General features: G+C 41.9%; 1 non-coding gene across 1 annotated transcript; it reads right to left on the minus strand.

Moving 5' to 3' along the window:
• Nucleotides 1-7833: 7833 nt before the first annotated feature.
• Nucleotides 7834-7939, minus strand: LOC112308975 (U6 spliceosomal RNA). Its single transcript, XR_002975185.1, has one exon. It is a non-coding gene; the product is annotated as a U6 spliceosomal RNA (small nuclear RNA).
• Between the last annotated feature and the right edge of the window lie 4587 nt (nt 7940-12526).

A 12526-nucleotide genomic window follows, 5' to 3' on the forward strand; every position in this document is an offset into this window, starting at 1 on the left:
AAGGATAAACCCAAAAGTCCCAACATCCAGATGAAAGGAGTTTCAGAAAGACAGAACAGAAAACATGAAGAGGAAGAAATTAACCCTGGCCAGTGTGGCTCAGTTGGTTGGAGCATTGTCTGGTAAACAGACAATGCTGATTCGGGTCAGGGCACATACCTAGGTTGCAGGTTCAGTCCCTAGTCGGGGCTTGCAAGAGGCAACTGGTCAATATTTCTCTCTCATATTGATGTTTCTCTCCCACTCTCTTTCCCTCCCTTCCCCTCTCTCTAAAATCAATGATGTCCTTGGGTGAGAAAAAAAGAGAGAGAGAGAGAAAAATTACTTTTAAGATAATTCAAGAAATTTTTTCAGAATTGAGTAACATCAGAACTCTGATGGAAATGGTCTCCTGAGTATACAGCACTATGAATGAAAAAATACCCACCAATGACATTTCAGAACCTCAGGGATGAAGAGAGCATCCTAAAAACTTCCATGGACATAAAACCAAGAATCAAGAATCTGAAGAGCATAGGACTTCTCGACAGTAGACTAGAAGCTTTAAGACAATGAAGCATTGCCTTTAAAATTAGGAGAGAATTATTTCCAATCCAGCATCTATATATAACCACACCCTTAAACAAGTATAAGGATTTTTAAAAGGCCTTTTTTTCAGACAGTCAACAACTCAAAAAATTTACCTCCTATGTCTTAGAAAATGTATGTCACCAAAATAAGGAAGTAAATACAGAGGAAAATGTGGAATCCACACAAAAGGACAAGTACTGTACGATTCAACTCAAAACCACAGAGACAGGGAGTGGTGTTGCCAGGGGCTGGGGAGTCAGGGTTCAATGTGCACAGAGATCCAGTCTGAGAAGATAAAAAAGTTCTAGAGACGGATGGTGGTGACAGCTGCACGACAGTGTGAACATGCTTGATGCCGCTGAGCCAAGCACTTAGAAAGGGTTAATATGATAAATTTTAGGTTATATACATTTTACCACAATGCAAAAAAATGTAAAATAGCATTAAAAAAAAAAGTAGGATCCAAAAGAGAGAATCCTCATAAGAAAGAGAAAAGGGATTTCCGAGATGATGCTAGGGATGTCCCAGGACAATGCTCAGCGGCAGGTCGAGAGAGCAACCAGCCCGACTGGGCAGCAGGGTGAGGCTGCAGGGCGGTGTGTCTGAGGAATTAAAGAAAGGCAGAAGATAAATACTGAGACATTATCTGATATGTTTGATCGCATTGAGAGGAATTTAATAGCTCTGTTGGAGAGGGATTAGTGATATGTATGTAAAATTAAGGAAATGGAAAACTGAGGCAACCATTAACTCTAGGGGGGAAATTAGACAAAAGAAAGAAATAATCAGCAGCATCATCAGTCATGTAGCTCAGAGAGCAATACTTAACATAGTCATAGCAAAACTTACTTATGTAACATAACCGTGAACATCGATTGAAACAAAACTCGTGATATAACCATGTTCGGAAGATGGGGGAGCAGTAATGTGGATAGGGTGAGCTGAGCGCAATATCCTTACCTTTAATAATAAGAAGTCAATAGATAATGATCAGAATAGAAAAAATAGCCATATAGGCACTTTCTTTGGAAATATAAACAACTAAGATAATTAAATGTGTTTGTCTCTGGTAAGGAGAAATTGTAAGTGGGGAAGTAGAATAGGGAATTGCTATTTTTTCACTGTAAGCTTGTGTGTGTATTTTAATAAAAGTGGATATGAAATTTAAAATAAAGTGGTATGGCATTTATTAGAGGAATCTGGAAAAATGAATTAAAACTATAAATATATATATATAAAACTTTTCACCCAGAAATCAACTTGTAAAGATTTATCCTAAGGAAATAATAGGACTTCTATGTAAAGATATATGTTCAATGATGTTTACTGCAGCATTTTCTTTATTATCATATCAATAAATTGAAAACAACCCGAACATCCATTGGTAGGAGAATGGTTTAATAAATCCTGGTGCATCTACATATTGGAATACTAGGCAGCTATGAATAAAAACAAGGCAGATATCTATAAACTAACATGAGATAATACTCAAGAGATACTATTAAATGAAAAAGGTTACATGATAGTAAATAAAGTTTGACATAAAAATATTTGTTTTAGCCTTGGCTGGTGTGATTCAGTGGATTGAGTGCCGGCCTGCAAACCCAAAGGTCACTGGTTCAATTCCCAGTCAGGGCACATGCCTGGGTTGCAGGCCAGGTCCCAAGGAGGGGGCAAGCAAGAGGCAACCACACGTTGATGTTTCTCTCCCTTTCTTTCTTCCTCCTTTCCCTTCTCTCTAAAAATAAATAAATAAAATCTTTTAAAAAATAGAATCTTTTTTAAAAATTGTTTTAAAAGCCTAGAAGTCTAGTTAATTTCCAGAATACATAAAGAACTCATACAAATTAAAAAAAAAAAAAAAGCAATTTCACTTAAAAAAAAAATAAGGAAAGGACTAGAAAAGATATTTTGCCAAAAGAGATACACGAATGGCTAATAAGCACATGAAAAGATGCTCTGCATCACTAATTATTAGGGAAATGCAAGTCAAAACTACAAGATACCACTGCATACCCATTAGGATGGCTACAATTTTAAAGCAACAACAACAGAAAATAACAAGTGTTGGCGAGCATGTGGAGAAATTGTGCAATGCTAGTAAGAATGTAAAATGGTGCAGCCACTATGGAAAACAATTACTGATGTATCAGTAGTAATCTTTGGGGACAGAATTATGTGAAAGCTTTCTCTGTATAATGAAGATTCCTCATAAAATTAAAAAATGTAATTACCACATGATCCAGCAACTCTACTTGTGAGTATATGCCCAAAAGAATTCAAAGGACTCAAACAGATATTTCCACACCCACGTGCACAGCAGCATTATTTACAGTAGCCAAAAGATAGAATCCACCCAAATGTCCATCAACATATGAATGGATAAACAAAATACGGTGTATAATGGTATATATGGTATGCTATATATGGTATATAATATGGTAAATATGTATTGTGTATACATACAATGGAATATTTTTCAGCCAAAAAAAGAAATTCTGATACATGCTACAATACAGATGAACCTTGAGGACATTATGCTGGCTGAATTAAGGCAGCCACAAAAAGACAAAGGCTGTATGACTCCACTAAAACGAGGTACCCAGAGGGGCCAAATTCCTGGAGACAGAAAGTGGAGCGGTGTTTGCCAGGGTGAGAGGGGGTGGGGCAGCGGGGAGTTGGTGTTTATGGGCACAGAGTTTCCGTGTGGCGAGATGAGAAGGGTTCTGGAGACGGATGGTGCGCTGAACTGTACGCTTAACAACAGTAAATTTTTAAAAAATTGTATGTTAAGTATATTTTACCACAATCAAAAATCTTTAATTGTTTTAATCTAGAACTGTATACACCAATGTGTCAATAGTAATCTTTGGGAATGGAATTATGTGAAAGCTTTCTCTATATTATTTGGACTTTTTCAAATATCATATTATCATCTTAAAAAGTCTAGGTGCATTTAGAAAATGAAATAAAAGGAACCTCAAACCCTGAAGTATACCATCTTACAGTTTCCAAAGCACTTTCACAATCATTATTCTGCTTAAGCATCACAAAAATCCCACAAAATAGAGATATTTTGTCATTTTGTAGATGAGGAAACAGGCTCAGAGGGGAGCAAAGTGACTGACTCACAAGTAAAACTGGCAGCCAGGACTTAATGACGAGCCCCTGACTTGCTCAGCTCAGCAGAATTTCAAGCATCACACCAACTGTGTCTCAGTCGGTCCCAGATAAACCTGACTGAAGCCAAGAAACTCTCTGCAGCACAGAACAATGCTCCCTGGGCAGCCGGGGACATAGAAAACCACATCAAGGTGATGAGATCTGAGACAAATGCGGGCAGGCAATGTGTTTTAGGAAGCCACCAAAGCAAACCCTAGTGTCACCCCCACAGGAGCATTACCAACTTCACAAACTAACCTCAGCCTTTGACAGTCCCCTCCCCCCCGCCCCGACATAGACAGAGAGGGTCCTCACACCAACAGGAGCCCTCACTCTGGCGTGTCCCAGGCCAGCCCTCACCTGGCCCAGACCTTCTCCCAAAAGAACCCCCACCGTCCCGATGTACCTGGTCCTGTGTCCAGTCCTCACGGATCAGATCAATGTCAGCACACCAAGGACCAGCTGAAACAAAGCAGAAATCAACAGGAAGCATGAGAATCACCTTCTGACAAAAGAAGCACAAGGACAGGAAGTGGGTTTGGGCCAGGAAGGCTGGGGCTCGCCTTCTACAAGTGAGGCAACGGTGTCCGCCTCACTGCTCAGCTGAAGCTGAGCAAAACTTCAGTGCTGGGGAAAGGAATATAGAAATTTAAATCCTGTCTCTCTAGCCAGGCCTCCGAGATCCCCCATTTCCACCGCAGGCGTGTATGCCGCTGTCCCAGTGTTTGGAGGGGAAGGGGCTCTCACTCCCCAAGGGGAGGAGATGCACTGACCCTGGCGTAGCTCATACGTGGTACTCGAGAGAATAAACAAAGTCCCATAGACTCCACCTGCCACTTTTAGCTGCGAGACCTTGGATGAGTTGCTTGCCTCTCTGAGACCCCTCATCTAGGAAATGGAGGTAATACCAGTACTGACTTCACAGCATTGTGTAGGCTTAAATGAGAACCTATGTAACTAGCTTCATGTGGTTCAATTTGTCCATTTACCAACCGGTGGTGTCCCCCCTCCTTTCTGTTGCTCTAAATCTGACCCACCTCTGCAGTCTTTATCAGATCAGACCACCCTTGTCCTAAGCGTCACCCTGAACCCGTTGCCACCACAGTGGCTGCAGGTCTCACGTGTTATTTAGTCTCACCACATAGGAGAAGCACCATCATGAAGAACCACTTCTGAGGCCCTTCGTTGATTACTTCTTTGCCATGGTTCTGTTTTATCTCCCCAGGTCACCCACTGAGGGTAGGGGCTGCGTGGATTTGTCTCTGTATGCCCAGGAGCATTCCGCAGAACACTGGAAGTTAGTCTATCAATGTTCAAGGACCTTCAAGATGCTGTGGAAACACCACCATCTTTAACGCTCAGAGATAAACGTAGGTACCTGGGCTGAGGACTCCCCAGCAGGGGGGCTCAGTTCTCAGTTTGTGCAGGTGGCAGGGAAGCCTTGCATGAGGACTGGGCCAGGGTGTTCTTGGCTCCTCTAAGCTCCTCTCTCAAGCCCGGAAAGGCAGGAAGTGGGAGAGTGTGCAGAAAGCCAAAGCTTCCTCTGCCTGAAGTCCTGCTCCCACCCACCCTACCATTTCCAGAAGGAAGTCTGCTTAGCCTGCGGCGTCCTTAAATCTCCCTGAAAAGCAACCTTTAGGAGGGAGCCACCTGCTCAGGAGACCTACCCTCCTCCTGGCTCTCTGTCCTCACTCCTTAATCTCCTTCTTTTCAGATGATAGCACCTTCTTAAAGATCGCTCCTCAGCTCACCTCCCTCTAATTTCCCACCCCACCAGGGCCACCCGCCCCACTGCATACTTTCTCAGTGTACCCCAAGCCTTGTTGAGGCTTATTATGTGCCAGACACTATGCCAAGTGCTCTATATACAACACCCTGCCTTAACCTTCAATAACTTTCGAAGGTAGAGGCTGTTACTATTCCCATTTTACAGAAGAGGAAACTGAGACCCAAAGAGGTCATGCAACTTGCCCAAGGTCACACAGTAAGTAGATTCACACTCTAACTGGTATTACAGACACCATAGTGAGATTTCACTCTAGGAAGATGTAACCAGGGGTATCCAACCTTTTGGCATCTCTGTGCCACACTGGAAGAAGAGTTGTCTGGGGCCACACTTTAAATACATTGCGACACGTAATCACAAAAAAATCTCATAATGTTTTAAGTAAACTTAAGATTTTGCGTTGGGCCGCATTCACAGCCTTCCTGGGCCTCATGGGGGAGTTTCGGAAACACTCAGAGGGCAGAACTCAGGTCTGCTTCTCTCCCACCTCCTCCGTGGCACAGAGACAGGGCACTTTGCAGGCAGCGAGTTATGAATGTTAGAATGATTGAGTGTGAGTCATCACCAGAGAGTTTGTTAGAAATGCAGAACCCCAGGCCCCACCCCGGTTTTACTGAAGCGTAATTTACATTTTCCCAAAATAATGAAGTGATTGATTTGCTCATCCAATTTTGAGCCACACTGGTCTAAATTGAATTGCACCCATGATCAAGGTAAGCATAGATAAATAAAAAGCACACAGGGTTCTGAATCTTTGGGATTTCACCTTTGGAGGAAGCACAGGGCCGAAAATGTTGGGCTCGTATTCTCCCCAAGCTTCCTTAGTTTACACTTCCTCAGTGCTCAAGCTGGGCCCTGGCAGTCTGGGTGGCAATAGGACGTCGTTAGAGCGCCACCTTCTGGTCCTTACTAGGTGTGCATTACACAGTTCTGCCTTTGGCATCCCCACCCAGAGCGGCAGCTCACCGGTTTCCTGATGGCTGCGTTTCATCTCCAGGATTCCTGCAGTTCTTCGCAGCCCGGTTTATTTTTGCTCCTTTTTTGGCCTTAAACATTCACCATTCACTACTACTGTCACGGGTTCGTATAACTCCCTATTCTCTAAATAACAATAATGTAGCACCTCATGTTTGCATATTAGCCGCTTGACCTTCTCAATTCAGTTCAATTCATCAGGCACTTGCTGAGCTCCCATTGAGTGCAAAAGGTAAGACTCGAAGGGCCTCTCCTCACTAACGTCAAAGCAAGTGGTCAGCCCAGGCCCTTGGTGTTCTGAACAAGGCATAAAGATTTAAAACTGATTCCTGCAAGAAAGTATTTGCAACATTCACATGGACATATTTCTATTTACCTATATTTATATCCATCTGAAATCAATAGGAAAAGAAAAACATTCAAATACAAAACTGGACAAAAGATACAGATAAGTTCATAGTCGAAGAAATACAAATAGTCAAAGACATTTTAAAGAAATGTCTTCATTTAAAACCTTTTGAATTAAATTATTTAAAGTATTCTATTTCTCCCATTAACTCCTTAGTTATACATTATTTTATTATTCTCTTAATAGTTATCAAGAAATTACAACATGCATACTTGAATTATTAGTCTCCTATAATTCATACATTTACCACACCCCAGAAAATGCAAGAATCTTACAGTTTGACTCCGCTTATTTTCCTCCTGACTTTTGGCTATTATTGTCAAATATTTTAATTTTTATATAAAAATAGTACCTTAAGACATTATTATTGTTCTATGCAGTTAATATTTATATATTTTTCCACACATCTACTTCTTATCATTCATTTATTTCTGTATTTCTTTGCTTCCATTGGAATTATTTTCATTCTGGTAAAGAACATCTGTTTTTCTTCTAACGCAGTTATCTTGGCAATTAATTCTCTTTTTATTTGTTAACCTCTTCTTTCCAACTTCATTTTTGAAGAATATTTTTCTCTGTATAAAATTCTAGATTGGCAGCTATATCCTTTCAGTCCTTAAAAAAGTATCACATGTACCCTTGACTTCCACTGTCTTCTGGATTCCACCACCTTTCTTGAAAATGAACTGTCAGTGTTCTTGCTTCTCTAAAGGCATGTGTGGCTTTTTTCTCAGCCAATTTTAAAAAATTCTTTTGTCTTTGTTTTTCAGAAGTTCTACTACAATGTGCCTAGTTGTTTGTTTTTTTTTTTTAATTTGGCTTAAGATTTGTATAGTTTCTTGAATCTGTGGTTTAATGCACTTCATTAATTTTGTACGATCTGTATTCATTAACTTTTCAACTGAATAAGTCTCTCTCTCTCTCTCTCTCTCTCTTTATGAAACGCTTCACGAATTTGCGTGTCATCCTTGCGCAGGGCCATGTTAATCTTCTCTGTATCGTTCCAATTTTAGTATATGTGCTGCCAAAGCGAGCACTAGTCACTCACTCTCTTAAATAACTCCAATTGAATGTATATCACATCCCATATTCTCTTATGTTCTTTTATATATTTTCCATTCTTTCCTCCCCTCCATGCTCCAGACAATATTTGCTACTGACCTATATCTTTCCATTTTTAAATCCCCTCTTCTGTTATACCTAACCTGCTGTTAAACCATTTACAGAGGTTTTTATTCCAGTAATTGTATTTGTTAATTCTAGAATTTCCATTTGGTTCTTTTCTATTTTTTAAACGATTTTATTTATTTATTTTTAGAGAGAGGAGAAGGGAGGAAGAAAGAGAAGGAGAGAAACATTCCCATGCAAGAAAAGCAATGATCGGTTGCCTCTCACATGCTCTCAACCGGGGACCTGGCCCACAACCCAGGCATGTGCCCTGACCAGGAATTGAACCAATGACCTTTCACTTTGCAGGACGATGCCCAACCGCTGAGCCACACTTGTCAGGGCTCCATTTGGTTCTTTTAAAAAGTTGTTTCTAGTTCTCCATCTACTTTCTTGATCTGTTTTTATCTCTTCATTTTTATTTACTTGGTCTTGTCTCCTAGTATATGATGGGCCTCCCCCCCAAAAAAGAGTATTATCTTCTGGAGGTCAGGCCCCTTCTAGCACAGGCTTCCCTCACTAGGTGAGTGTTCTAGGAACCCATCCGTATCAGTGCACCAACTGGCATTGTTGTGAGAGACTGCATTCGGCTTCAGTGAATTTTTTTGAAGACTTAACATTTTATGATGGGTGATTTACAAGCGCACCTGCCCACACTGCACTGAGTGTTCAGCAGTTTTTGACCAAAAACAGCCTGACCCCCATGCTCCACCCTCCATATTCACCCAGAGCAACTTTTTTTTTCTCCACATAAAAGAAGTCCTCACAGGGAAACGTTTTGCCCATGTGGAAGAGGTGAAACAAAACAACAGCAGAAGCACTAAAGAGCATCAAAACTGATGAGTTCAAAAACTGTTTTGAGCAGTGGGAAAAAACATCTCAATAGGTGTATTCCATCAAATGGCAAGTACAAGGAAGGTGACTGAAGTTTAAAGGTAACAATACATACACAATTTTTAATAAATAAATTCCAGGTTTTGGGGGTCCCTCCTCATATCTATTAATTTTTGTTAATTTCTGGATGCTGGGTAAATTGAAAAATTGTAAAGGCTCTCAATGATGTTATTTCTCCATAAGAAATGTAAATTTCTGGGTGTTTTTTCCCAGACCATTAGAATAGGGTCAAACCATTTGATCCAACAAGGAACTGAGGCGTTCCAAGCTCTGCATGGGCCGGTCTATTTCCGGATTGCCCTTGCTAAGAGGTCATAGACCTTCAGGAATCTCAACTACAGTCCTGGAGTGCCTACCAGATCCTTTTCTCTTGTCAGACCCTAAACTTCAATTTTCGAGCCTGTGATAATACCAAAACTTTAGGTCACCATTTTCTGCTCAGTTTCAATGCCTCCCAAGCAAATCAGCAAGTCCCTTAAGGAATTTCCTTAAGGAAAGAAGCAGAGAAGATCCCCCTCACCTCAGTGTTTTCTTTCTTTTACAGGATCATGGTTATTTAAGTCCTGCCCACTTTGGCTATTCTCTGAAGCCTTAAAACAGGGGTGTATGCCTGCGTGTGCTCTAATTTTTACATTTCTCTACAGGAATCTTAGTCTGATCCAAACCATTCTGTCACGACCAGAAGCAAAAATCAACAAATGTACATTTTTTTAAATGTAACTGTTCTGTGAAAAACAGGTGAGGGGGCAGGGAGAGGGGAGGGGGTGGGAGCCGGCAGGGAAGTTGAAAGGCTGCGGTGGCATTCCGAAGGAGATGCTGATGGTGTCCTGAGCTGAGATAGTGACAGTGATACAGACACAAATGGAAGGTTTCATTTGTTTTGGGTTTGTTTTGTGAAGGTAAAGTTATAATAATGCCCAGGCAAGATGAGTGAGGGTGACGAGACGTAATTTCACGGGTTGCTGAAGGCAGTCTAAATTGGTATGGCCTTTAGGAAAGGCAGTTTGACGGTACTTATCCTCATCTTTGAAATTGTACTGCACTTGAACTCATCGATTCCACTTCTAATAATGTTTTGGAGGGAAAACACCAAGATTTTGCAATAAAAGCACTTACTGCGGAATTTCTATAATAGGGAAAATTGGAAACAACTTAAATATAAATCAATAGATTAATTAAATGACGACATCTATTGAAAATGAGGGTGTAAAAGAATGTTTATTGGGGATTACAAGATAACTGAAAAAATCAAGTCCTAAAGTATCATATATTATAATTATTTTTAACATAACCATATATGGTATATATATTATTACATAGAGAACCTGTAAGGTTAAACCCCAAAGTATTTATGATAGTTATCTGCAGAAGTGGTGCACAGCCTATGTTGTTTTTCACATATACTTTTATGAATTTTCCATGTTTTTATCCAACATTAGTGCTATTTTTATATCAGAAACAATATAAATTTTTTCCACTCCTAACTCATCCATCTCAAACAGAGGACTTTCAGCTACAGGGAGGCTTTCCGTTCTGGGATGAAGAGTGAAGACTCAGTAAACCCATCAAAGGCTTATTTCAAGCACTCAAGCCTGTGGCTGCCAGCACCCCTAGGAGGAGGGACAGGTTTCCCTTCGACATACCGACCTGAGAACAAACCTCGGTGCCCTCTTCTTTAGTTTCCCTTCCGAGACCTGTCTCAGAGCATCTCTGACCCTGGAGGTGGCGGGTTTAAAGGCGTGTGTGTGACAACAGTGACGGGGAAACAGGGCCGGGAGCACACGCCGGGTGAGGTGCAGGAGCGCAGCTCCGCGCCGCCCCCGCACAGGCTCGGGCTCGGGGCGGGACTCTGAGCCATCGTGTTCGCGGTGCGGCTCCTCCCCGAGCCCGCGCCTTCGCCTTCGCGTCACCGACCGGACTTGCCACTTTCATCCTCAAGTCCAAGCTATTTGTCTCTTTCTCTCAGATTCTTTTGATTGATCCCGCTCCGTGGCTTCCTGTGCAGAGGACTCTCGAGCATTTCAAGCCGGCTTTGGGCTCAGCCGTGAACCTTCCGAAGGGGCCTCTGCCCGGCGCTGACATGCGGAGCTTCCAGAAGTCGGCTCCCCGGGCGGGCCCGCTTCTGCGTCCTGAGTCCGCGCGTGCCAAGGTGTGCACAGGACTTCAGGTGGCACACAAGCGAACCTTTCTTTTAACTTAACAATATGTGTTAATTTCTCTGTTTATTAAAAGTATAATTAGAACATCAGACCTGTGATTTCACAGGTATGGATGCTTAGAAAGAGGTGAGACTGAAAACAACAGTTGTTCCTATGGAAAAATAATACAATGGTTAATAAATAATAATACAAGAATAAATTCTGTGTTTTGCGTAGTCACAACTGTAAACCTACTGAATACTTTTGCCCCACCCTGTATTTAAGTTTAAAACGTGGCTCAACTTTTAACAAAGAAAAAAACAAATACAGTATTTTGCTGTGTAGAATGGACACCCACGGTTTTGTACACATTATACCTGGGATCATTATACCCTTTATTATACCCCTGGTATGTAATCTTTATACCCACGTATAATACTCACCCTTATTTTCCCTCAAAAATTTGGGCAAAGAAGTGTGCGTTATACACGGCAAAATACAGTAAACAATTGCACTTGTGATACTTTAATATAGCCAAAATTACCAAAACAAACTACTAGATTAAGGTTTTTTTAATCCTCACCTGAGTATATGTTTATTGATTTTAGAGAGAGGAAGTGGGGGAGGGAGAGAGGAAAAATAAGCATCCATCAGTTGCCTCCCATACATGCCTGGATAGGGAACCAAACCTGTAGCCTTTTGGTGAACGGGCCGGTGCTCCATCCAACTGAGCACCCTGGCCAGGGCTAAACTAAGTTTTGAAGGAGGGGATGCATCCTTCAAAAGCCCCTGAGTCCTTCACAAGTCCCTCACTCTTCCCCAGCCCCTCTTCTCTCCCCTTCCCACGCTCACCTCCTGGAGAACCTGCCCAAGACCATGCTTTTTCAAAGACAACAATGGCACACGGCGGCCCAGGGAAGGTCTAACCCGGTGGTGGGCTCTTTCTCCTGTCTCCAGCCACAGGTTCTCAGGCCATTATGACTTTGAGGGGGGAATTTTGGTTTGGATTTCAAAGGAATTCAGAATGGAAAGTAGAATGGCTGTGATCCCCAAACTTCCCTTGCCCACCACCCTCCCCCCAGGCCCCACACTTGAGTTAGGCTTGAGAGGGTAGAGTTATTCATTTAACAAACATTGATTTGTTGACCTCTAAAGATACCAGGTCCCTGTGCTGGAGCCTACAGAGATAAGTGAGGATCCCTTCCTTCAAGATCTTAAAAGATGGAGATGCTAGGGGGAGGTCATGAGGTAGAAAGGCATTCCAGCCAGAAAAAGAAAAAAAAAAGCATGAAGAAAAATCCCAGAGTCCCAAAAGTTGAGGTCTTGGAAGGATCTGAACTGCAAGCCACCCTTGTGGCCGTGCTGCGTGGCATGAGACAGCCAGGGAGGAGGTCGTCTCTGGAGCAAGTCCTGGGGAGGCGGTGA

This window comes from Desmodus rotundus, chromosome 9 (genome assembly GCF_022682495.2).
Source record: "Desmodus rotundus isolate HL8 chromosome 9, HLdesRot8A.1, whole genome shotgun sequence".
In the NCBI taxonomy this organism is placed as follows: Eukaryota; Metazoa; Chordata; class Mammalia; order Chiroptera; family Phyllostomidae; genus Desmodus; species Desmodus rotundus.